Here is a 24,318-nt window from a genome sequence, read left to right as displayed (position 1 = left end):
TCATCCTTATTATTTATATTTATATTCATCCAAATTTTTATAGGTGCTTTAATAGTCTCCAGGATAATAGGATATTTCATAAAATTGGAGCCGACTTGAGTCCACCCTACAAGAGGTCCAAAGAAACTATATTCAAGAGTAGCCCAATTGGGATTCCTGCTAGCTCTCCACTCGTTAGTCTTACTCAGCAGGTAGGCCTGGTGATATAGTTCCAGATTTGGGAGACCAAAGCCACCTTCCTTAGTTGGAATTTGCATTGTATGTAGTGATATTTTTGGTGGCTTTGTACCAAAAAGGCACAATCTAAATAGTTGATTTATTTTTTGGAAGTAAAATTTGGCAATATGTATTGGTAATCCTCTAAGAATGTATAAAAGCTTTGGAACATCATTCATTTTGAGGACATTAACCTTTCCCCAAAGGGAGAGGTTTAGAGGTCCCCACCTCTCAATATCAAAAGAAATCTCATTTATAATTTGATTCAAATTTAATTGTACAATTTGGTCTATATCTGATGAAATCATTATACCCAAGTATTTAATAAAGTCTTTGCACATCCGAAATTGATGGTTTCTATACAAAGTAGCCCTTGGCCCAATTGGTAAAATCTCTGATTTTGTCCAATTTATATAATATAATTATATTATATAATTATATTCTGCCAAAGGTTTTTATTTTCTCCATAATTTTTGGAATTGTATCTTCTGGTTTTGTAATAAATAAAAGGATATCATCTGTAAATAATACAATTTTGTAATTATCTTTGTTGTGTTTTACACCCTTGATATGCTCATCCTGAATTATTGCTCTTGTTAATGGTTCCAGGCAGAGATTAAATAATAATGGAGAAAGAGGACATCCTTGCTTCGTTCCTCAACGATTTAAACTAATCAAATTCAAAATTCTTCCATTTGTAACAATTAGAGACGTTGGGGTTTTATAACTCATTTTAATCCAGTTACAGATAGGTAGCCGTGTTGGTCTGCCATAGTCAAAACAAAAAAAAAATTCCTTCCAGTAGCACCTTAAAGACCAACTAAGTCAGTTCTTGGTATGAGCTTTCGTGTGCATGCACACTTGGTATCTGAAGAAGTGTGCATGCACACGAAAGCTCATACCAAGAACTGACTTAGTTGGTCTTTAAGGTGCTACTGGAAGGAATTTTTTTTGTTTTCATTTTAATCCAATTACAGTATTCTATAGGGAAACCAAATTTACGTAACACAAACCCTATGAATTCTTTATATATTCTGTCAAAAGCCTTTTCTGCATCTAATGGCAATATCATAAACTCCTCTTCATCTTTGTTTAAGTTTATCAAATCTATTGTTAATCTGATGTTATCTGTAGCTTGTCTTGTTTTTATAAAACCTGTTTGATTATTAGCTATCAAGTCTTGAATAACTTTTTGTAATTTTGCTGCCAATATTACATTCAAAATCTTTGCATCCACATTCATTAATGATATTGGTCTATAATCTGCACATTTAGTAGGGTCTTTGTTAGGTTTTGGTATAATCATTATTAAAGCTTCATTGAATGTTGTAGCAGATATACCTTTATGAGCTATTTCCTTATAGACTTCTAGAAGCCTGGGAACTAGTAGATTTTTGAATATTTTATACCATTCCATAGGAAAACCGTCTGGTCCAGGTGATTTCCCATTCTCCATTGTTTCTACACCATTCTCAATATCTAATATATTTAGGGGTGCTGACAGCTTATCTTTTTTATCTTCCTCAATAGTTGTTATTTTGATATCTTGAAAGAAGTTCTCCATCTCTGATATATTTTCTGGCCCTTCATATAATTTTTTGTAGAATTAAAAAAGATCTTTATTGATATCTATTGATGAAGTCGCTGCGATGTTATTTTCATTTCTTATTAAGGGCATTATTTGGTTCGCTTTCTTTTGTTTTAGACGATTAGCTAGAATTTTTGTCGGTCTTTCACTCTGTTCGCAATAGATTTGTCTTAGACTTAGTAGGCTGAACTCAATTTTTTGAGCTAGTATATTATTCAGTTCTAATGTTAGTTGTATTCTTTCATATGCAGCATTAGATGGGTTATTTGACATATCGCACCATAGTCTTTTTAAAGAAGTTTTTAGATTGTTTTAATCTTTTCAGCTTGGCTTTGTTGGCAGAGAAGGATATTATCTTCCCTCTGATGTAAGCTTGATATGCTTCCTATTCCACCAGTCTTGACGTTGAAGATTTGTAGTTATTTTAAATATATATTTGTGTTTCTTGGGTTATATATTGTGTTGTGACGTGGGGTTTGTGATTTCAGCTCTCTTGACATAATATGCTGGAGACAGTTCTCTAGTAACACTTCTTTATTAAGCAACAAGACTGAGACTTGAGGAGGGGAGAGCTACATTTATAGGGACAGGGAACAAGCTAGAAAGGATACATTTTGGAAGGAACAATATCAGGCAATCACAGTCCTGCCTTTTGGAGGAAACCAATAAGACAGAGGATCCAAATACAGCAGCTTAAATGAACCAATAGTAGCTGTACCCTCTGGAACCAAAAGGCAGTTAAAAGGTAAAGGTACCCCTGCCCGTACGGGCCAGTCTTGACAGACTCTAGGGTTGTGCGCCCATCTCACTTAAGAGGCTGAGGGCAAGCGCTGTCCGGAGACACTTCCGGGTCACGTGGCCAGCGTGACAAAGGTGCATCTGGCGAGCCAGAGTCGCACACAGAAACGCCGTTTACCTTCCCGCTGGTAAGCGGTCCCTATTTATCTACTTGCACCCGGGGGTGTTTTCGAACTGCTAGGTGGGCAGGCGCTGGGACCGAGCAACGGGAGCGCACCCCGCCGCAGGGATTCGAACCGCCGACCTTTCGATCGGCAAGCCCTAGGCGCTGAGGCTTTTACCCACAGCGCCACCTGCTTTACCCTAATGCAATACAGACAATAATAATACAGATATAAAATCCTTTGACTCAATACACAACATATTGAATGAAGTTTTTTTCCATTTAAGAATGATATATTAAAAGGATCCACTAAATTCCACTGTATCATATAGTTATTAATTGTCTCTCTAACCTTTGTCCTTTTTTTCCTGGCTACTGATGTGGTATCCATCTGTGGATCTAAAATTTCATTAAGGTCTCCACCCATAATCAACTGCTGATGCGATAGGAAGCTTAATCTCTTAAAGCAATTGTGAATAAACTTATGGTCATCAGTGTTTGGGGCATAGACATTTACTGTTGCTATTTCTGTCCCTTCTGTTTTAATTACAATTATTAAGCATCGACCATCTTCCTCTCTTGTTATATCTTGTATTTCATAAGGCCAGCCTTTCCTAAACCAGTGTTTCCCAACTGGTGTTCCGCGGCACACTAGTGTGCCGCGAGACGTTGCCTGGTGTGCCATGGGAGGGAGGCGGGCGACCTAAAGTACAAACAGACGCAGCAAGAAAGAAAGAAAAAAAGAGGGGGGGGGGAGAAGGAAGGGGGGCAAGAAGAGGGAGGAGGAGCGTCTCTTGCGCGGCGCTCTCTCTCCAACCCACCCACCCCCCAGTCCTACGGTTCTTCGCGTTTTCGACTTTCGCAGTTGGCAGGACTTGGGCGAGAGGAAAATTTAGGAAACGGCGCAGGGGAGAGAACCGGAAAGAAAGTGCAAAGCCTCGCCGCGGGAGCAGGAAAAAGGCGGCGGGTTCTTTTGGCGCCCCCCTCCCGCTTGGGGCCGAGGGAGCCCGGAGCCGGTAGTTGAAACGTGCCGCACGCTTTGCACCTTTCCCGGTTGATACGGAGCCAAATCTTGCCCCTTCCCGGCGTGCAGGCGCTCCACGCATTTTCTTTCCAGCCACGTGGAATTGCTGCCCTCGGCTCCCGAGAGCGGGAGTTTGCCCTTGTAACGTTACCCCGCGTGGCAGCGATCATTATGCCCTCTGGGGAACCGGGATACCTGAGAAGTTCAGGAGACCCGTCACTTAGCCAGCAACTCCATGAGGAGGCCCGAGCTCCGTAAACAAGCCCAGCGGGGCACAATATCGCCCAGCACCGACCATTGCAAATCACCAGGCAAACGAGCACCGCAGTGCTAAACACGCTTACTTGGGAGCACGTCCCGTTGGAGGCAGGCGGAGTTGCAGGGAACACGCGTGAGCTCGGGCTGTGCAAACTGCAAACCCTCAGCAGGGTTTGCTAGGGGTCGTTTACTCTGATTATAGTATGGTTTAAAGAGAAAAGCAGCTGTGGTGTATCCTCGCCGACGTGTGCAGTATTAGTGCTCTGGGGATTCAAGACACCTGCTCTGGCGTGAGTGCATGTAGGTTTAAATGATACAGTGGCCACAGGGAATGCACACACACGGAAGCTTTTTTTCCCACGCAGATGGCACCATGTGTGGTATGATTCTGGCGACTTCTTTTCGTAAAATATAAAATCGCTGCTCCTTGCTCTCGTGAGACTGTGTGTTTTAATTCGAAAAGGGTGTTCCGTGTACATTTGTGCGAGCTGTGCTGTAAGAAAAAGGGGTCTGTATCCGTTTGTCAGTGGCTATTGGATGGCCGGATACTGCAGTGATGGAAAAGTTTTTGAAAAGAAAAGAACTGGACTCTGAACAAAATTTGGAGCCAGATGAGAGCCCAAGTATGAGTGGGCATGAAAAGAAAGCAAAGATGGTTAGCTCAAGCAAATTCTCTGGCACAAGGCAATATAGCGAAAGCTATATTTCATTTGGATTTACTTTCACCGGAGATGCAAACCAACCAACTCCACTGTGCGTGGTGTGTGGTGAAAAGCTAGCTAACAGTGCTATGGTCCCAAGCAAACTTAAACGCCATCTCCAAACGAAACACCCTTCGCTTCAAAACAAGAATGCGGACTATTTTGTTCGCCTGCGTGAAAACACGGAGAAACAGGCAACTTTCATGAGAAAAACCTCAAAGGTAAATGAAAGAGGTCTTAAAGCTAGCTATCACGTTGCTGAACTTATAGCCAAGTCAAAAAAGTCGCACACTGTGGCAGAGACATTAATACTTCCCGCCTGCAAAGCTATTGTAGAGGAGATGCTTGGACCTGAAGCAGCTAAGGAAATAGCCAAAGTCCCTCTCTCAAACAACACAATTTCCAGACGTATTAATGACATGTCTGCAGACATTGAAAGTGTGGTTTTGGAAAAGATCCATAGCAGTGAGAAATTTGCATTACAACTTGACGAGTCTACTGATATCAGTGGACATGCTCAACTCTTGGCCAATGTGCGTTTTGTTGATGGTGATGCAATTAGAGAAAACTTCTTTTTCTGCAAGGCATTGCCAGAAAAAGCAACAGGAGAAGAAATTTTTCGGGTCACATCAGAATACCTTGAACAAGGAGGACTTAAGTGGGAAAACTGCACAAGTGTCTGCACCGATGGAGCTGCAGCCATGGTCGGGCACACCAAAGGCTTTGTAAGCAGAGTGAAGTAAAGAAATCCAGATGTGATTGTTACGCATTGTTTTTTGCACCGTGAGGCCCTCGTAGCCAAGACTTTACCAGCAGACCTAGTTCATGTGTTGGATGATGTTGTGCGCATGGTAAACTTTGTAAAGTCACGACCCGTGAAAAGTCGCATATTTGCAGCTTTGTGTGAGGAGATGGGAGCGAAGCATAAAACCTTGCTGTTTCATACGGAGGTCCAGTGGTTGTCGCGTGGCAAGGTCTTGGTTCGTGTGTATGAGCTGCGGGAGGAACTTAAAGTGTTTCTGACAAATGAGAGGTCAGATTACGCAAAGCTGCTTGCAAGTGATGAGTGGTGTGCAAGGCTGGCATACCTGGCAGATATATTTCATCATCTGAATGAACTGAACACACGAATGCAAGGCCGAAATGAAAACCTGCTTACAAGTACAGATAAAATAAATGGATTCCGTTCAAAGGTGCAACTCTGGCATCAACACGTGGAAAGTGGCAATCTTGAAATGTTCACACTCACCAAGCAATGGCAAGGTGTTCACACTGCTGCACTGTGTGAGATAATAGGTAAACATTTAAAAACTCTCGAGGGGAAGTTGTCATTTTATTTCTCTTCAGTCTCCACTGAATGCCTTGACTGGGTTAGGGACCCTTATAGCTCAGCATCAGTTGGTGGAAAGGACATGACTTTACAGGAGCAGGAGGAACTAACTGAACTGAGACAAAATCGTGGTTTCAAGCTAAGATTTGCTGATCTACCTTTGGACAGTTTTTGGTTGGAAACTACCAAGGAGTTCCCCCTTCTGGCAAACAAAGCTATTTTGACATTGCTCCCATTTTCCACTACATATCTCTGTGAGTTGAGCTTTTCAAGCATGATTGCTATAAAAACTAAATACAGAGAGAGACTGAGAGCTGTTGACGAAGAGCTACGTGTGTGTCTTTCTTCGATTCCAGCCAGAATTTCAGCTTTGTGTTCAGCCAAACAGGCCCAGGTTGCGCACTGAATAAAGTATTTTATAATTTTTCATATTTCTGTTTACTTACTATTTCATAATAAAGTAATTATAAAATACTTTCTTTGTGTTTATTTGATTCCTATTAAAGAGAGTTACTTTATATATAGTCAATATAGGCACAGAGTTAATTTTTTAAACATTTTCTAATGGTGGTGTGCCTCGAGATTTTTTTCATGAAACAAGTGTGCCTTTGCCCAAAAAAGGTTGGGAAACACTGTCCTAAACAAAATTGTAACTTCCCTCCACGACCTTCCTCCAGTCCATAAATCATTAAATAGGTTTTAATCACCTTTATTTTATGCTTCTCCTTGCATTCTTGCTGTGGAGCTTCTCAGCATGTCTGGAACTCCATCAATGGTGACCAACTGAAACTCACCCCGGGGTTCCCGCTGGGTCCTGGCATGGCCCTAGCCTCCCAAGTAGACTTTGGACGAGATCCGGACTCGCGGATTCCTTTACCGGAATACCCTTGTACCTGGAGGGGCAGGTGATGGCCGCACCTCCCTCCCCCACATTTCACTAAGCCAATGCCTAACCGCCAAACCTTACAAAGTTCAGTGGTGCCTTGCAAGACGAAAATAATCAGTTCCGCGATTCTCTTCGTCTAGTGGTTTTTTCGTCTTGCGAAGCAAGCCCATTGACAGCTTAGCGGATTAGCGCTACAGCGGTCTAGTGGCTTCCAGCGATCAGCTGTTAAGCGGCTTATCAGCGGATCAGCTATTAAGCGGCTTAGGAAAAGGGGGGGAGCGGAAAAAACCCGCGGGGATCACAAGATTTTTTCGTCTTGCGAAGCAACCCCATAGGGAAATTCGTTTTGCGAAGCGCCTCCAAAACGGAAAACCCTTTCGTCTTGCGAGGCGTTCGTCTTGCGGGGCACCACTGTTGTGACAATTGCTAAGAGGTAGGCGAAAACCAAGAGGCCAGTACCAATTTGCCAAATGGAAAAAAATTCCTACTCGGCCCCTGTTCCAAAACAGGCGACCAACGAACTCCAGAGCAAGGCCAAAGCACAAACCTAAATCGAGGGCGGGTGTTTGGCGGCGCAAACCTAGGTAACCCCCCCCCAATGCCGCACCGCTGCCTTTTAAAGGCCCCCCTCGATCACACCACCATTCCCAAGGAAGGGGGGCTGCACCTATGGCCTGTGCGCAACGCAGACCCTCAATGAAGAGGATCCGATATGCTGAAAGAAATCCTACTTACATGCTCTCTCTACTCTCACAAGCACAGAATGATCCAAGCATAGGAGATCCCCAGGCCTTCTAGAGCTCTGGCGACCAATGAGCCAACAGAGGGAGATGTCACAATGAACCTTGTGATGCAGCACACACACACACACACACACACCCCGGGCCCTGAGAAAACCAGCAGCCACAAGTCCTGCTCCTCTTAAGGCATGCAACTAAGTTTTCGCATATGGTTTTCTTCCATGTTCCACTTTTTATAAATATGCAAAATATGCCTATTCCTTTGGATTCCAGCTGAAGCTGTTCCTGCACTTTCGGAGCACTAGCTATCTCCTATACCTGTCCCATACCCTCCAACATTTCTCCCACGCAAATAGGAATGTCTTATTGCATGATGATGATGATGATGATGATGATGATTCTGACTGGGTTGTCCCAGCCACGCTGAGCAGTTCCCAACATATACAAAAACATAATAAACATTAAATGTTAAACACACCACTTCAATATCATGTCCCAATGCTCTAAAATAGAGCTTTTCAGACCGGCAAGAGCCGATGGATCTGCATAGGTGCAAGGGCCCAGCCAGCAGGGAATCAAACGTATGAATATTCTCTGTGTTAGAGGGTAAGGGCTGCAAATATGTGCACCAGGAAGGGGCATGGTGTTCATCAGCCATGACACCCACATTCCTGAAGTTCACCTGAACTGGGCAGGGGGTGAGTGAGGTTGGGGCTGTACAGACACACAGGTGGAGCCAATCCAGCTCTCCCACCTGTGTCCACATACAGCGTCAATCTCACCACTGCCCCATCCAGGAAAGCTGCAGCAGCACCTGTATTGGGGGTGCAGCTTTGCCCCATGGCACCAACCACGACTGATCAGGGCAGACATTTATTTCAACGCTAGCATGGTAATTTGGGCTTCTTGTGAGACTTCTGGAATTGAATGAAAGGGAGAATAATAAAAGTAGGCATTCCCTATTTGTTTTCTACTACACAGCTATGGTGTTGCTAAAACGATCCCAGGCTCCTGTCTTCAAAGCTGAATTTTAATTTTCTCCTTAGGCAAGCCAGAAGAGGTAAGTATGAATTATATTTATCCGTAGAAGCTATTATGATGATAGCAAAATATTATTGCTTTCTTTAACACATTATATAGATTGGAAGTCCATAAAAGTTCATAAAAAGAAAGAAAATGAATATTGGGGATTGCTTTCTTGAAAGCATCACCACACCCAAGACGATGTGTCAGGCTCCTGGCATGGGCGTAGCCAGGAAGGCGGGGGGGGGGGGAGCTGCCCCCTCTAAATCAAATAAATCAATAAAAATACTTAACTAACTGACCAATTGCATCACAGATAACTCGACTCTGCCCTTAGCCTCCAAAATAAAGCCTGACCCACAATAAATGCTGTTTGCACCTATGGCTCCTGGTATCAGTTTTCCAAATCCGGGATGGTGCTTTCAAGGACACAATTTCAGCCACATTTATTCTGATCCTTATGAAGAACTGCTCCCTTTCCCTCTGAACAAATAAATTGCCACGGTGGCAGGTTTGATCCCCAGATGGGCCAGCCATATATTCCTGCATCGCAGGGGGTTGGGTCCCTTCCAGCTGTACAATTCTATGCTTTTTATATTCTCAAGATCCCCTGGTGCCAGCCAGGTGTGGCCACTCAGTTTCCTCAAGTACTTGAGGAATGGCAGCCTGTCATAAGAGGATGACAGCTGATGGGCGGCAACAAGCCTCTCCTATCTGCTGGGATTGCCAGACGGCATACTCTGTGCATGCTCAAAGATGCCTGTTGCTTACAGCTACAGCCATCTCATTCTAGTTTGCGTAAAGGAGTTTCTAGCCCAAGTATCTGCCAGGGAAATAAAAGGTCTGGAAAGGTTAACCTCGCTCAGAGCGGCCAAGGCTTAATAAATAAAGCTCATCTCGCTTTATTGGCGTCATGTGGCCAGCATGACTAAGCCGCTTCTGGCCAACCAGAGCAGCGCACAGAAACACCGTTTACCTTCCCGCTGGAGCGGTACCTATTTATCTACTTGCACTTTGACATGCTTTCGAGCTGCTAGGTTGGCAGGAGCAGGGACTGAGCAACGGGAGCTCACCCTGTCGCGGGGATTCAAACCGCCAACTATCTGATCAGCAAGTCCTAGGCTCTGTGGTTTAACCCACAGCGCCCCCCGTGTCCCTTACAGCTACAGCCATCTCATTCTAGTTTGCGTAAAGGGGTTTCTAGCCCAAGTATCTGCCAGGGAAATAAAGGGTCTGGAAAAGTGAACCTTGCTCAGAGCGGCCAAGGCTGCATCACTTGGGAAAATAATACTCTTTAGTATTTCGTATCCATCTCTTAATAAACAACACAACAGGGTGTCCTTACAACCAACTTCAAATGATAGAGGGGAGCTAAGTTTCAACCATTTATTTTATATACCTTTGATTTTCACAAATTTAAGGAGACGTGTTAAGTCTAAGAGCTCAATTCTCAATAGCCTTTCCTAACTCAAAAAGCTGAGATGGTTTTTCCACGGCAGAAGTTTGGTGGGTCAAAAGTGTCAGAGCCTCCCTTACTCCGGTTCTGCATCTTCCTATAGGAGTCCTGAAAATGAATTGTGCCTCTGAGGGCACCACACATTCAGCAGCGCTTGGGAGAACAAAGAGGGAAGGGCAGGTCTCCTCCTTCCACCATTGAGATATATAAGAAAAAGAGAGCTCTGTACAACTGCACAAATCCAGTTCTGATCAGAAACTTCCACATGCAGATTAAGAAGTGGGAGGAAACATGAGGGGAAATGTCCCTAAATCAGGGCAGGTTGACAGACGCTTTCTGCACTGCTCTCCCTTGCACTTTTGACTATGATGCTATACCGAGGGCCGTTCAGTGCAGGATCCTGCTTCCGCTCTGGTTGCTTGAATAGAAATGGGGAGACTTTTTAAAAAAATGATTTTCTATGTTTCCCTCCCTGCTGCCCAAGGGTTTTTTTTTCAGGGTAGAGGGAGAAAGATTATCCCCACCCCAGGCTAGGTGGGGATAATTTTAATTTTTTAGGACAGTAAGGGAGGTGTGTGAAAAGGGAAGCGCGTGCATAGGCTGCATGAACACTGTATTTTGAAAGCACGTGGGCAGCAGCCCAGTCTTGGCCTCGAAGATTTCTGGGCATGGTAGTTTCCCCCTGGCAGAACTCCCATTCCCAGCAACGGGCTCGGGCTGCTGGGCTCTCTCCGCCCCTTGGTCCCCGCTCCTCTCTCGGAGGAAGGGGAGCCGGAGGGGTCCCCGGAGGCAGGCAGGGCCGCAACAGGGGCAGCACGGAGGCGAGAGACCAGGGACAGGACCCCCCCCGGGTCAGTTCTGCTGCTAACGGCCCCCCAACGGCTGGATCCTTCCCTTTGCCTCTCGCCCTCCCTCCTCCAACGCTGCCTGGGGGGGGCAGGGGGGTCTTCACTCCTCTAGGCAAGGGGGGAGAGGCACCATGTTTGTGTTATTCTAAAGCAGCAATGCAGCAGCAAGCAAAGGCTCTAGCAGCCAAGTCAGCTGCTTGTGGCTGGAAAGCCAGACAGGATGTATGTGACTGTTGCCATGGAAACAAAGGAGCAGTCCATTCTGTACTGAGCACCGGATGTTAGCTCAGTGTGTGTGTCATATGACCTGTACAGGATGTACATGGGTGGAGTTTGGGAGTTTCTCTCTGTTTGTTGAACAGAGCAGACATGTTTTCTCTGTACTGAAGTGAAGGACAGGAATAAAAGCAATGTAGGTACATTTCTGTCTGTGTCTGATTCCCCTCCCTGGGGATATGCTGGAGAGCAGGGAGGAGGAAAGCAGTTTGGTGTGTTTTTCTCACAGCCTGAGGAAAATCGCCGGAACGGACCTCGTGTGTTTCGCTGCCGGGAGTCGCCGGAGGGAGGTCAAAAGAATTCAGCCGGTGCCTGGAGAGATAGGCACATACCTCTGAACGACCCTGAATTCCAACAATGGTAGCAGAGGATGGTTGCTACGATCCATGGGAGTCTGCATCAAGGAGACTGTATTCATCCCTCTCCATGGAAGCCTGAGATGGAAGCTGATTCTCTGCAGCCAGAAGCTGACCAGAAGAAGCTGAAAGCCAAGCTACGGAGCCCAGGTATGAGATTTTCGGGCTTAAAAGTGTGTATGCAGATGGATTAATTCTCTGCTTCATGGGAGCAACGTTTGGGAAAAACAGCTCCGAGAGAGAAGAGTCTGCATTCCAAACATTCCTGTGGTTTTTCCTGTCCAAGGAAAGGAATGTGGTTGCTTAGCAACGCAGATAAGGGCTGGAAGTCAGGCTATGCCCAGAGAGGCAACAACAGCTCGTGTTTAGACTAGGCCCTTGGCCCTTAGAAAGGAACTGTTGGAAAGGGACTTTCCAAGCGGCCAGTGTTAGAGCTGCCAGGTGCACAGAGTGTAAACAAGCCAGCTATTGGATTTTAGAGGCTTGTGTTTGAGAGTCAATGCAAGGACTCAAAATGGATGCCAAGAAAGGGGGAGGCCTGCCTTCTCCAACCCTTTTGACCAGTGACAATTATGCATCTTGGTCTATTAAGATGAAGGCCTTGCTGCAGAATCAGAGACTGTTTGAGGTGATTGAGAACCCCATCCCTGCAGCACCAACGCGTCCTTGGGAGTCACAGGATGTGAAGGCCAGAACCGCTATAATTCTGTGCGTGTCAGACTCTCAGCTTATTCATATACAAGATTTAGAGCACGCGAAAGATGTTTGGGACACGCTGAGAAGGACACATCAGAGAGATGCAGGTTCTTCAGCGTTGCTGTATTTTGAAAAGCTGACTAACCTGAGGCTTGCGCCTGATGGAGATGTTCAAGCGCACCTGACGGAAATGAAATTTCTGCGTCAGCAGATGGTGGAACGCAATTTCCGTCTGCAGGAGGAAGTGTTTTGCTTCATGGTGATCAACAGCCTGAATCGGACTTACAAAACAGTTGCCAGTCAGCTGGGGTCTCTCCCAGCGCAAGATCTAACGTCGGACAGGGTCTTTGCCGTGGTTCTGAACGAACATGACAGACTTGCTGCCCTGGAAGTCAAGGACAGGGGGAGGGAAGAACGGAGTTCTAACACCCCCACTGCTGTAGCTACTGGAGGAGACGCTGTAGCTTTGAACGTTGTCCGATGCCACAATTGTGGACAGACTGGGCATCTTCAGCGGAACTGCAGGAAGCCACGTCAGAACAAAGGAGCCAAGGAAAGCTCCACCAAGTCTGAGGCGTCAGGCAGAAGTCATGCCAAGTCACAGGCGAAGCCTGCAAAGGCTTTGATGTCCCTAAAAGCCACACCACAAGTGGGGAATTCCTTCGTTTTAGACACAGGAGCGACGGTTCACATGACCCATCGCAGGGATTTGTTTTCGTCGTTTAAGAAGCAAAGCTTCGTTATACAACAAGCCAACGGTCAAGAGCTGGAAGCCACCAGAATTGGGACTGTGTATCTTAAAAGTCTGAACTTGACTATAAACAATGTTTATTTGGTTCCAGAGTTGAAGTACAATCTGCTCAGCGTTTCGCAGATTGCCAAGAAGGGACTAAAACTGTCCTATGATGATCAACACTGCGAGATCTACAAAGATGGAGAGTTGTATCTTTCTGCCAAAGAGAAAGATGGACTGTATTTGTTGACTTTTGATCAAAGTGATTACATGGAATGTAATTCTTGTGATTCTAACATGATTTCTTTTGCAGGTGTAGCCAAGAAGAACGCCAAGCAGGTCACCTCGAGGGTCGACAAGGCATTTCAGCGGGTGTATGCTGATGTGATTGGTCCTTTAGCACCATCTAGAGGCAATGCAAAGTATTACCTAATATGTGTTGATTCTTTTACAGGTTTTGTCTGGATTTATCTTTTGGAGAGACCGAAAGAAGCCTTAGAAAGGTTTAAAGAGTTTTGTGACAAGGTTAAAAATATGCATGATGCTGACATAGATTGTCTTTGCACAGATGAGAAGCCAATTTTTCTCTTACAGGATTTCCAGAGGTTCCTGAAGAAGAAAGGGATAAGACACAAAATTGCAGCTTCCGAAGAAGCTTGGAAGAGATGTATCTGTGTTAGGGTGAACAAAGAATTGCAAAAGGGAATGCATGCGCAATTGCTTAGTTCACATCTGCCACATGAGTACTGGGCTGAGTCGCTAATGTCATTTTGTTACACGTGGTTGAGAAAGTTTTCAAAAGAGTTGGGAAGTTCTCCTTTTGAGAAACTGTTCCACAGAAAACCTTCTGTTGCCCATTTCAAGGTTTTTGGGTCTCATGTGAGAACAGAAGCTCCGGGTGGAGTAAAGAATGCCAGAGGCATTTTTGTGGGTTATGAAAAGGGTCTCTACAGAGTAATTTTGTCTGAATCTGGAAAGGTGATTCTCACAAAATTTCTAGAGAGTGCTCCTGAACAGGAGAGAGTGATTGTTCACACATTTCCCACAGGAGATGATGATGATTCTGATGATGATGATGATGAGTTTGATCTTATTGAGTTCAGTAGTACTGATGATGACAGCGATAGCTCAGACAGCTCAGTTGTCACAGTCATTGAGAAGAAATCTCACACAATGACTAGACCCTCAGAAGAGGAGGATGAACCACTGATTAAGCTTAGTACTGGTTCTTCAGAGAGTCCAGAGGCTGAACCAGAAAGCAAGGGAGAGCAGCACCTCTTACGTAGGTCTGAGAGAGCAACGAAGGGTGTACCACCCAAGAGGTATTCAAAGGAGTTTGCAAACCTTGCTATTGCATGTGTTGCTGTTGTAAACGACCAAGGTCAAATTGAAGCTGTGTCTGAGTCGGAGACAAAGGCACAACAGAGAGTTGCTAACCAAGGTAATGCAGAAGCACTCATTCCTTGGAAGTCACACAACCAGAGAGGTACATTGGTAAAACCAATGGCGGGTAGTTCCAAGGGTGGAACTGAAACAACAGGGGAATGTTATACATATAACAACTGTTTGTTTTCTTCTCTGGATGACGCTTTGCTCGCAGCACGCATTGATACTTTAGGGGGAGTATGTTATTCTAAAGCAGCAATGCAGCAGCAAGCAAAGGCTCTAGCAGCCAAGTCAGCTGCTTGTGGCTGGAAAGCCAGACAGGATGTATGTGACTGTTGCCATGGAAACAAAGGAGCAGTCCATTCTGTACTGAGCACCGGATGTTAGCTCAGTGTGTGTGTCATATGACCTGTACAGGATGTACATGGGTGGAGTTTGGGAGTTTCTCTCTGTTTGTTGAACAGAGCAGACATGTTTTCTCTGTACTGAAGTGAAGGACAGGAATAAAAGCAATGTAGGTACATTTCTGTCTGTGTCTGATTCCCCTCCCTGGGGATATGCTGGAGAGCAGGGAGGAGGAAAGCAGTTTGGTGTGTTTTTCTCACAGCCTGAGGAAAATCGCCGGAACGGACCTCGTGTGTTTCGCTGCCGGGAGTCGCCGGAGGGAGGTCAAAAGAATTCAGCCGGTGCCTGGAGAGATAGGCACATACCTCTGAACGACCCTGAATTCCAACAGTTTGCCCCTCCCCCTGGTCCTGCGCTGTGGGGATGGAGGGGCTGCTTTCCTGGCAGAGAGCCCCCGGTCCAGCCCCTAGGGTTGAGGGGGGGGCGAGCTCGCGTCTCCATCCCTGGAGGGGCATCGCTGCTGGGGGGGGGAGTGTAGTGGTTTGGCTCGGGAGAAGGCAGCTTGGGAGGTGGGGAGCAGCTCCGGATTCATGCTTGGGGAGGGGGCAGAGCTAAACTATCTGTGGCACAATTAGTTAGTTATTTACTCGATTTAGGGGGGCGCCTACCCCCCCCCCCGGCACTCCTGGCTACACCCATGCTTCTGCTTCTTTCTTCACTGTGCCTTATAAGCTTAGTTCCTATGGGACATTTTGTAGATGCATTTTTGTAGATTCATGATGGACCCTGGGCCAGGGCTCTGTGGATGGAGTGTCTGCTTTCTGTGCAGAGAGCCTCAGGTTCAGCACCTGGGATTTAGAGTGGGCCAAGCTCCTGTCTAAATCCCTGGAAAGCTATTGCTTCTGGGAAGTGTAGTGCTTTGACTCGGGATAAGGCAGCGTAGTAGGTAAGGGGCAGAACCAAGCTATCTGTGGCACGATTAGTCAATTAGCAAAGTATTTTTATTTATTTACTTGATTTAGGGAGGCAGCTACCCCGCTACTTCTTTCATATTTCTTCACTGTGCCTTTTAAGCTTAGTTTCTATAGGATATTCATGCATATCTGTAGATTCATATAATCCATATTTATGATGGCCAGTTTATAACCATAAGGCTAAAATAGAAGGGGGGGACCCCAATAAGAGGCTGGGATAGAATGAATGACCACTGGCTGAAAACTTATTTCCCGAGGGTGAAATCCTAACTGCACTTACCCGGGAGTAAGAGCCACTGCATTCAGCAGGACTTGCTTCTGAGTATATAGAATTGTGCTGGATGCTCCTGCAATATTAGTGGTAGCAATTATTCTGAGATTATTCTCATCGTTTTACCTGGCATTCTTACATGTAATTACTTCTCCGTCCATTGACTTGGGAGTAAGCCCCATGGAATTCACAAGGACTTAGTTCTGAGTAGACATCATTAAGTGTATACTGTTAGTCACTTTTTTGCATTCAATAGTCCATAGCAGGTGAGACAGTTAAATCAAAAGCCGTTCCTCTGTTGATATGAATCCACAATCCTATACCCACTTATTTGGGATTAACCCTGTTGAAGTCAACAGGGCTTACTTCTGAGTAGACATGCATAGGATTGTGCTGTAAATCAGCCACACTTTCATAAATCAATGGGACTTAGCTAGCTGTGACTAACTGATTTCAACAGAAGCAAGGTGTGGATAGCTTTCAGCACACACCAATACATGGTTCCATGTGCATTCACAGAATCATAGAATTGTAGAGTTAGAAGGGACGTAAGGGCCATCTAGTCCAACCCATAAGGCACATTCTTTCCTTAAAGAATTCTGGGCACTGCAGTTCCTGAAGTGTTGCTGGGACTGGCAACTGTGAGGAGTAAACTACCGTGCCCAGAATTCTTTGGGGGAAAGAATCTACTTGAAAGGTGTAGCATGCGCATGTAAAGCCCATTGAAGAGCAAGGCATGAAAAGGGGTTAACTCAGAAGTAAGTCCCCTTCTGTGACTTGCTTTTGTTTTTCTATGCTCTGCCTACCAGGACAGTCAAAGCTGTAAGGCGAAGCTCACGACAGCCTGCGCTGCTCACCAAAAAGCTGTTTCTCAGAAGGCTGCCTTACCCTGAGTGCTGTGTCCCAGAGCATGCTGCAGTTGGGCCAATGTGCTCCCTTGCGCCCCAGAGAAAGAGACACGCTCACTGGGGAAATGGCGAGGTTCGTTCCGTGGTGGAGCTCTGCCCAGCATTGGTAGAGAGCGAGGGCAAACTCCGTGTTCAGGTTCAGTGGTTCGTGGTGTCAGTATCAAAGCTGAGCTGCCCCTGCTCTGCCTCCAGGTCTTCAAGAATTATGTCATCTAAATGGAAAAGAAGAGAAGGTTGGAATCATAACTGTTTTAGGGACTTTCTTATATACCCTAAACATATCCTTGGAAATAGACATTACCTTCATGTTTCCTTTGTTCTTTCTTTCTCCTGCCATCTTCTTCCAGATCAGCCACTAAGGGGGCGGAAAGCACATATTGTGCACAAATCTTTTTTGAAAATTACTGGGTAAACAACAGGGAAACAAAGAGCCACATGGGATATGATTATCTAAACCTCAAAATAGGCCTCAGACAGAGACCTTTCCTAAGAAATTTTAGGGACTGGCTGGAAGCAGCATCTATACGCTGAAAGGTTTTACCTTCGTGGTCCTTTGGAAAAGGGGTCTGGAGGGGGAGGGGTGGGCGGGGGGGGAGGATTCTGGGACTGGGCACACTTTATTTTTTCTCGCCATCCTTGAAATAGCTCTTCGCAGCCTGGAAAGCCTAGAAAAGAAAGAGAAATGGGCCTTACTGTTAGTACTCTCTCATGCCTCTAAGCTCAAGAGGAATTCACTACTCTCACAAAATGCAGATGCTGAGAGAAATCCTATTTACATGTCTATCTTTTTCCTGGAACAAACACGAAATGATCCAACCACAGGAGTTCACCAGGCCTTTTTGCACTCTGGTGACCAGTGAGCCAGCAGAGGGAGGTGTCACAATGGCTTCTGTAAATCTGGGGCTGTCCCTTGAAAATAGGGACACTTGGCAGGTGTCCTGAGGTGCCCAGATGGGAGACCACCAGGGAACCCATGATATGGTGCTTAGAATTATACAGGCAAAAGCATTACTTAAATAAATACATCTCTAGACACACTGTCCTTTTGGTCTTTTCTCATGCAAGAATATTTCCCTAAGTCAGAAAGAGGCCTCCTGCTCATGAAAGTGCACCTTCGGGCCTGAGCCTCCTAAATAGCTCTACTTGGGAGTAAATTTTTCTGACCCCAGTGGAAATTGGTTCCTAGTGAGCATGCTTGGGATTGTGGTATGAGGAACAGGACACTGCTGTCAAGAAAGGGGAGAGCTAGCTTGACTCAAGTTTCCCACGTGTTGGGGGGCTTAAAGAACAATCCCATGCTTGTGTGGTACATCTAGAAAGATTTTTAAAATGTGTGTGGCACGGTGAGGTAGAAGAAGGGTTGTGTCATTCACACATCATTAAAAATGCCACACACACGATCCAGTAGACACCTCTGGAAGTTGCGCAGCAATGGCCGCCACATCTTGCTGGGCCACACAACTTGCAGCTGTCCCCACCATCATGGCCAACGGTCAGGGATGATGGGAGCTGTCCTCCACTAACATCTGGAGGGCATCCCATTGGTTACCCCCCAAGTATTAGGGTGTTCAAACCTTAATGTGTTAATTGTTTAAAAATCATAGCCTCCAACATTTATCTGATGACAATAGGGACGTCCCATTCCATAATGATAATTTTACTCTCTATACCCCACACATCTTACTGGGTTGCCCCAGCCACTCTGGACAGCTTCCACCATATATATAAAGGTTTTAGTATGAGAGGAACAAAGTATAATACAGTGATACGTGTGTATGAGTGTACGTATGTGTTTTCTTTAAAGAGAGAGTGGTGGGATGGAGAAAGGGAGAGGGGAGAGAAAAAGAGAGAAGGAAGAGGAGAGATGGGAAGAAGAAAAAAGGGGTGGGGGAGGGAGAGGGAACTGTAGCAGTGGTATGGGGGAAAGTTTTGTTTTGAGGGGGAGAAAACAGACTGAGAAACAGGCTAAAAAGGGGTCCTATTTTAAAAAACAAAAAGGATAGAAAATGAGGATGAAAATTAAAAAGTGAGGCGAAAGGAAAAAATAAGGGAAAAGTAAATTAGAAGGAGTTGCGTGTCTGGGGTGGAGTGGCCTGTGCTGGTTCAGGGCTCTCTTCTGGGCACTGCCATTTTAATTTTTGAAAGAAAGGTTTGAGGTAGAAATAAAGATAAGATTGATTGTATAATTTTTTATTATTGTTATTATTTATTTAAAAAGGGAGTTAAGGAAAATATATATTGAGAAGAAGGAAATAAAATAAAAATAAAACAAAAGATTTTGGAAAGGAAAGAGGACAACAACAACAACAACAAACGTGCCCCTCCCCCTTTTTGGGGGGTGGAAAGTGTGTTTTAAGTAATATATGGATGTATTTTAAAAATGGTAGTAATAGTAATTTAGTAAAAGAGCTGAAGACTTAGGGAAGGGGGGGAAGGGTTGATTTTTTTAAAGGGGGTTAAAATATATGAAAGGGGGGAAGTTTATGTACTAAATAATAGAAGATGAAGATGATAATAGTAATATAAAAATATTTTTAAAATAATAATATTTTTTTGGAAAAAATATAGTTTAAAAAGGAGGGGGAGGAAAAATAAATAAATAAACTCTATAGAAAAAAGCGAGGTCTTTTTCCAGCGGGGGTCCCTCTGGGCTCGGGTTGGGCCTGGGCTTGAAGGAGGTGAGGACAGGTGAGCCCACCTAGGCCCGAAGTCACCCCCCCTCAATAATCACCCCAGGCCTCAAAACTGTCCAAAATTCCTTTTGTCTTCTAAAAATCCACAGCTCAAGTTTTCCTCTGTTTTCTCACAAGATGCATAGGCAAACCGTTACTTTTTTCCGCACAGTGGTGCCCCGCAAGACGAACGCCTCGCAAGACGGAAAACCCGCTAGACGAAAGGGTTTTCCGTTTTGGAGGCGCTTCGCAAAACGAATTTCCCTATGGGCTTGCTTCGCAAGACGAAAATGTCTTGCGAGTTCCTGCGGGTTTTTTCCCCTTTCCCCCACCTTTTCCTAAGCCGCTAAGCCGGTTATCAGCTGATCGCTAAAAGCCGCTAAACCGCTAATAGCGCTAATCCGCTAAGCTGTCAATGGGCTTGCTTCGCAAGACGAAAAAACCGCTATACGAAGAGCCTCACGGAACGGATTAATTTCGTCTTACGAGGCACCACTGTACAAGAGAGCTTCAAAAAGGCTAATGAATAGACTCTGTCAGAGCAGGCCTGAGAACTGACTTTTATCTCATTCAGTTGCAACATCTTGGACATGCTGAACTGTTCTCATTCCCCTTTCCTGGGAAGGGTTCCAAGAGTCCACAATAGTCCCAAGAGAGCTTTCTGTACATGCCCAGGAACCTCAACATGGGGCAGGACTCCTGAGGGAGGAGAAAGGGGAGGGAACTAGAAGGGGAATATATACTCTGTGCACATGACTGTGAACTCGTGCATGTTTTTGTGAGTTATCACACTTGCTCCTTCTACCAGTTCATGGATGGTAGAAATAAAGCTTTTTCTCCGAAACTATTCCTTGAGTGTCTGTTGACTCCCACTTCCCTTTCCCGGGTGCAATATTTTTCCCACTCGAGGGCAAAGCCTCATAAGGCTACAGGCTCAGCCGTGTGTTTCCTTGCGGCCTCCTCCTGCCTCTCCTCCTTTCCCTTGGCATTGGCAGCGCAATGGCGGTGGCAGCAGGGCTAGGGCTTCTCTCCCCCTCCGCGCTCGCTCCTGGGTCCCACCGGCCCCAGATGGTCGGGCGTCTGTCTCCTCCTTCTCCCCTTCTCCTATCCCTCTGGAAGAGCGAGGTGGGGTGTCCCAGGCCTTGGAGCTCCGCTCGGCCGTTGGCTGGATGCCCTCGGCTCCGGCCTGGTGGGGTCGCTGGGGGGGGGGGGGTCTGGCGGCTCCCCGGTTGATACATTGGGTGCCCCCAGCCCCCACGCGGCGGCGGCGGTCCCGGCTGCTTGGAAGCCGGTCAGGCAGCACGAGCAATACTGGCCACCCTCGGGAGCTCTGCGATGCCCTGGTGTGCGCCATGTTACTTCACCCACCATATATATAAAGGAAACAAAAAATGAAACTTTTAAAAAAACCATCCCTGTACAGGATTGCCTTCAGATGGCTCGGGGGTCAGATAACTCCATACCCTCTTACATTTCTTCAGTGAAACTAGGGACACCATAGGGAATGGTGGGACTTTGAAGGATCAAATCAGAAACCAGGACGGCTTCTCTCAATCAGGGACATCCCTGGAAAATAGGAACACTTGGAGGGTTTGAACAATGTGTATTGTTTCAGCTCTGTGTGAACCACCCAGAGAGGCTTTCACCCCTATCGTGTTTATCAATTAATAATAGCTGCAGAAAGGATTCAACGACTTAAGAGAGGGGGGCCTCCCATTTGGTGAAATGTCCTTTGGGCCTACTCCAACATAAGCCTTGCTTTCTTCTTAAGCCGTAAGTGGTAGCAGAAACTGCACAGAACAGCTGATGACTGTTGGGCGCAAGAGATCTGGCACCCCAGGTTGCCATCACCACTCATTTCTGCAGGTGAGGGTAAATGAAAGGCAAAATACTACAAAGAGCGCCCACAGCTCCAATGTTTTTGGAGCTGGTCCTTCGTTGCCCAGATTTCTCTTCACTATTCCCTACCTTGGACCCCTGACCGTTAGGTCCAGTCGCGGACGACACTGCGGTTGTGGCGCTGATCTCGCTTTATTGGCCGAGGGAGCCGGCGTACAGCTTCCGGGTCATGTGGCCAGCATGACTAAGCCGCTTCTGGCGAACCAGAGCAGCGCACAGAAACGCCGTTTACATTCCTGCCAGAGCGGTACCTGTTTATCTACTTGCACTTTGACATGCTTTCAAACTGTTAGGTTGGCAGGAGCAGGGACCGAGCAACGGGAACTCACCCCGTCGCAGGGATTTGAACTGCCCACTTTCTGATCGGTAAGCCCTAGGCTCTGTGGTTTAACCCAGTGCCACCCACGTCCCCCTACCTTGGTAAGTACTGCTAAAGGCCTCGTTATTTGCAAGGACTGTGGCAAAATAGGTCAGGAGGTCTTTTCCGCCTTTTTAAAGCTCAGTGAGGTCTGTCTCACACAAGCAAAAGGACAGAGGCAGGAAAATGCCCAGGTGGCAGCCTTCTTTGAGTCACACTTGTTCACGATTGCAATGGATTGCAATTTGGCGACACCAAAAAGGAAACCCACCAGGGCATAATAAATGCAAGTTGCATGGCCCCCCAGCCAGGCATGGCTCCAGGTAGAAGCAATAGCCAGGGGATACATGCTGATGGCCATTCCAAGATACAGCCAGATTAATCGTCAGGAGCTCAGGTGACCTGAGATGGGAGGAGCGCTTCACAGTTACTGCCAGGACAGCTGAATTCCCCAGAAATGTCAGGATGCCTGAACGGAGGAGGAGGAAAGCAGTGTGATTTACAGGCATTCATAATCAGTCAACAAACCAGCGCGGTTCATCACCCTGCAAGATGCAAACATCATGACCCACAGCCAGTGAATACTCTATAACTCAAGGTTTAGAAGCCATAGCAGTCTTCCTTTTTTAACGAGAAGTAGGTATTTTATTCACAGGCCTTTCTCCACAATAGGTAATGTGTTACCCAAAGTAACATGAAACAGCTTGTGAATTTATATCAGTGGATTTGTGACTGAAGGACAGGTAAGGGTCAGAACAAAAGTGGATTCTGTTTCAGCCACAAATCAGTCACTTTCTAGCATCTAGTCTTGATACCTGTGGTATGCTTTCTTCAACGCTGTAGAGTTATTTTCTTGACATTGTAAAAGGTGAATTAAAAGGTGCAACCAAAGGAAAATGTTGGTGGGGTCGCCTGACATTCCCAAGAATAGCAATCCCTAGAGTAGTAAGACGTGGGGAGGGCGAGAAGGCTGTCCAGTCCTGACACCCTTGTTGGTGCAAACTCTGTGCTCAATAGCAGATTCTCAGAGAAGACAAAATGGGTGGAAGTGATCGTGAATATAGTTCCGGACACTCCCAAGCTTATGATTCCGTGGGTCTCAACGTTCAAGCTCTCTCCCTCCACCACCCCCAAACCTTGATAGCCATGGCTCAAGGTTTCATGGCCTCAGTAAAAACTATTAAGTAGCATCTGCACTCACCTGGTCAAATGCTTGATTTAGGCTGTAAACCAACACACCATTGCCTGAAAGTAAGTCACAATGAAGTCATCTAGCCTTACACTTCAGTAGATGTCTATAGGATTGCACTGCCAGTTTGTTGTCAGCTCTGGACACAAAGTTGTCCTGAGCACCTTGAAAGAAGGATTAAAAGAAAGGGTGGTGTCCAGAGAAGTAGTTCCACTAGCACTAGAACTTCTGTTTGTGTACAGAACAACCCTTTCTGCTTCTCTCCTTGTGCCTGCTCCACAGATCTGCTCCGGAGGGTGATCAACAGAAAATAATACAGAACCCTTTCTCTACCACTTACATGTGAAGAGAACATCTTGTTAAGGGCCACCCCAATCTCTCCCAAGTGGTGTGAGGTTCCAGGAGTCTCTGCCCTTATCCAGGGTTCATGTTTCCATTGGAAAAATGAGGCGCAGCGGAGTCTTTAAGATAATATGCTTTTACTTACACATATATTCACCTTAACCTTGATGAAGGGAGTGCAGAGGATGAATGTATTTTTTGCCAACCGTTCAGGGCAAAGTCTTCCCATTACAGCTTTCAAAAACTAGCTTATGACCACAATATCTAGTGATGGCTTCGATAGCTTAGGGGACCAACTGCAACCGCTGCAGATAAAAGTTTTCATATGACAGTTTCAGTCTCTGCACTCATTTCACGAGTCTGTGCCAACTCATCCAACAGAGATTCAGACACCATGAGGAGAATGTGAGGGGATCCATGTCGGATAGTGGCCCCTTTGCTCCTCTTCCCTCTGCTGTTGCACTAGTGGAGATAAACCATGGTTTGGCTTAATGTTACACCTGAATTGGCCTTGTAGTTTTTTCACTGCAAACAAACTGCAAGTTGTAACACAGCTCTCCAACTTCCATTCTTCCCAGCTCATTTATTGTGAGCTGCGTCTTCTTGCCAGGATTAGGAATGCTGATCCATCACCATCCTTCCTTCCCCCCCTTTCTTTTCTTTTTTTCAAAGAACTAGCTTTAATATCAAAAGCATTGCAGGTGAGTTCAGGTGAGACTTTGCAAGTACACCATCTTCATTCCCCCCGCCCCACTTAATTTATTTATTATTAATGTTGCAATACATATATGAAATCTTTACATATTGATACATATACATTATATTCGTAAATTCACATTTTGACATTTCATTATGTACCAACATTTATCCATTTTTATTTCTTACTCTGTGTCTTCCCTCCCCCTGTACGTGACTTCCTTGTTATTATTTTGTAACTTTATT

General features: G+C 45.7%; 2 long non-coding RNA genes across 2 annotated transcripts; both read left to right on the top strand.

Annotated features, from left to right (window-relative positions):
• The first annotated feature begins 4,532 nt into the window (after positions 1 to 4,532).
• Positions 4,533 to 6,492, top strand: LOC307212704. Its single transcript, XR_013837123.1, has 2 exons — positions 4,533 to 5,539; positions 6,399 to 6,492. It is a non-coding gene; the product is annotated as an uncharacterized lncRNA (long non-coding RNA).
• An 8,848-nt stretch (positions 6,493 to 15,340) lies between these two features.
• On the top strand, positions 15,341 to 17,075 carry LOC307212722. Its single transcript, XR_013837141.1, has 2 exons — positions 15,341 to 15,709; positions 16,818 to 17,075. It is a non-coding gene; the product is annotated as an uncharacterized lncRNA (long non-coding RNA).
• Positions 17,076 to 24,318: the final 7,243 nt, after the last annotated feature.

Source organism: Podarcis cretensis (genome assembly GCF_951804945.1).
Source record: "Podarcis cretensis genome assembly, chromosome: 3".
NCBI lineage: Eukaryota > Metazoa > Chordata > Lepidosauria > Squamata > Lacertidae > Podarcis > Podarcis cretensis.
Note: the sequence above shows the minus strand (reverse complement) of the source record. Positions and strands in the feature narration are given on the sequence as shown.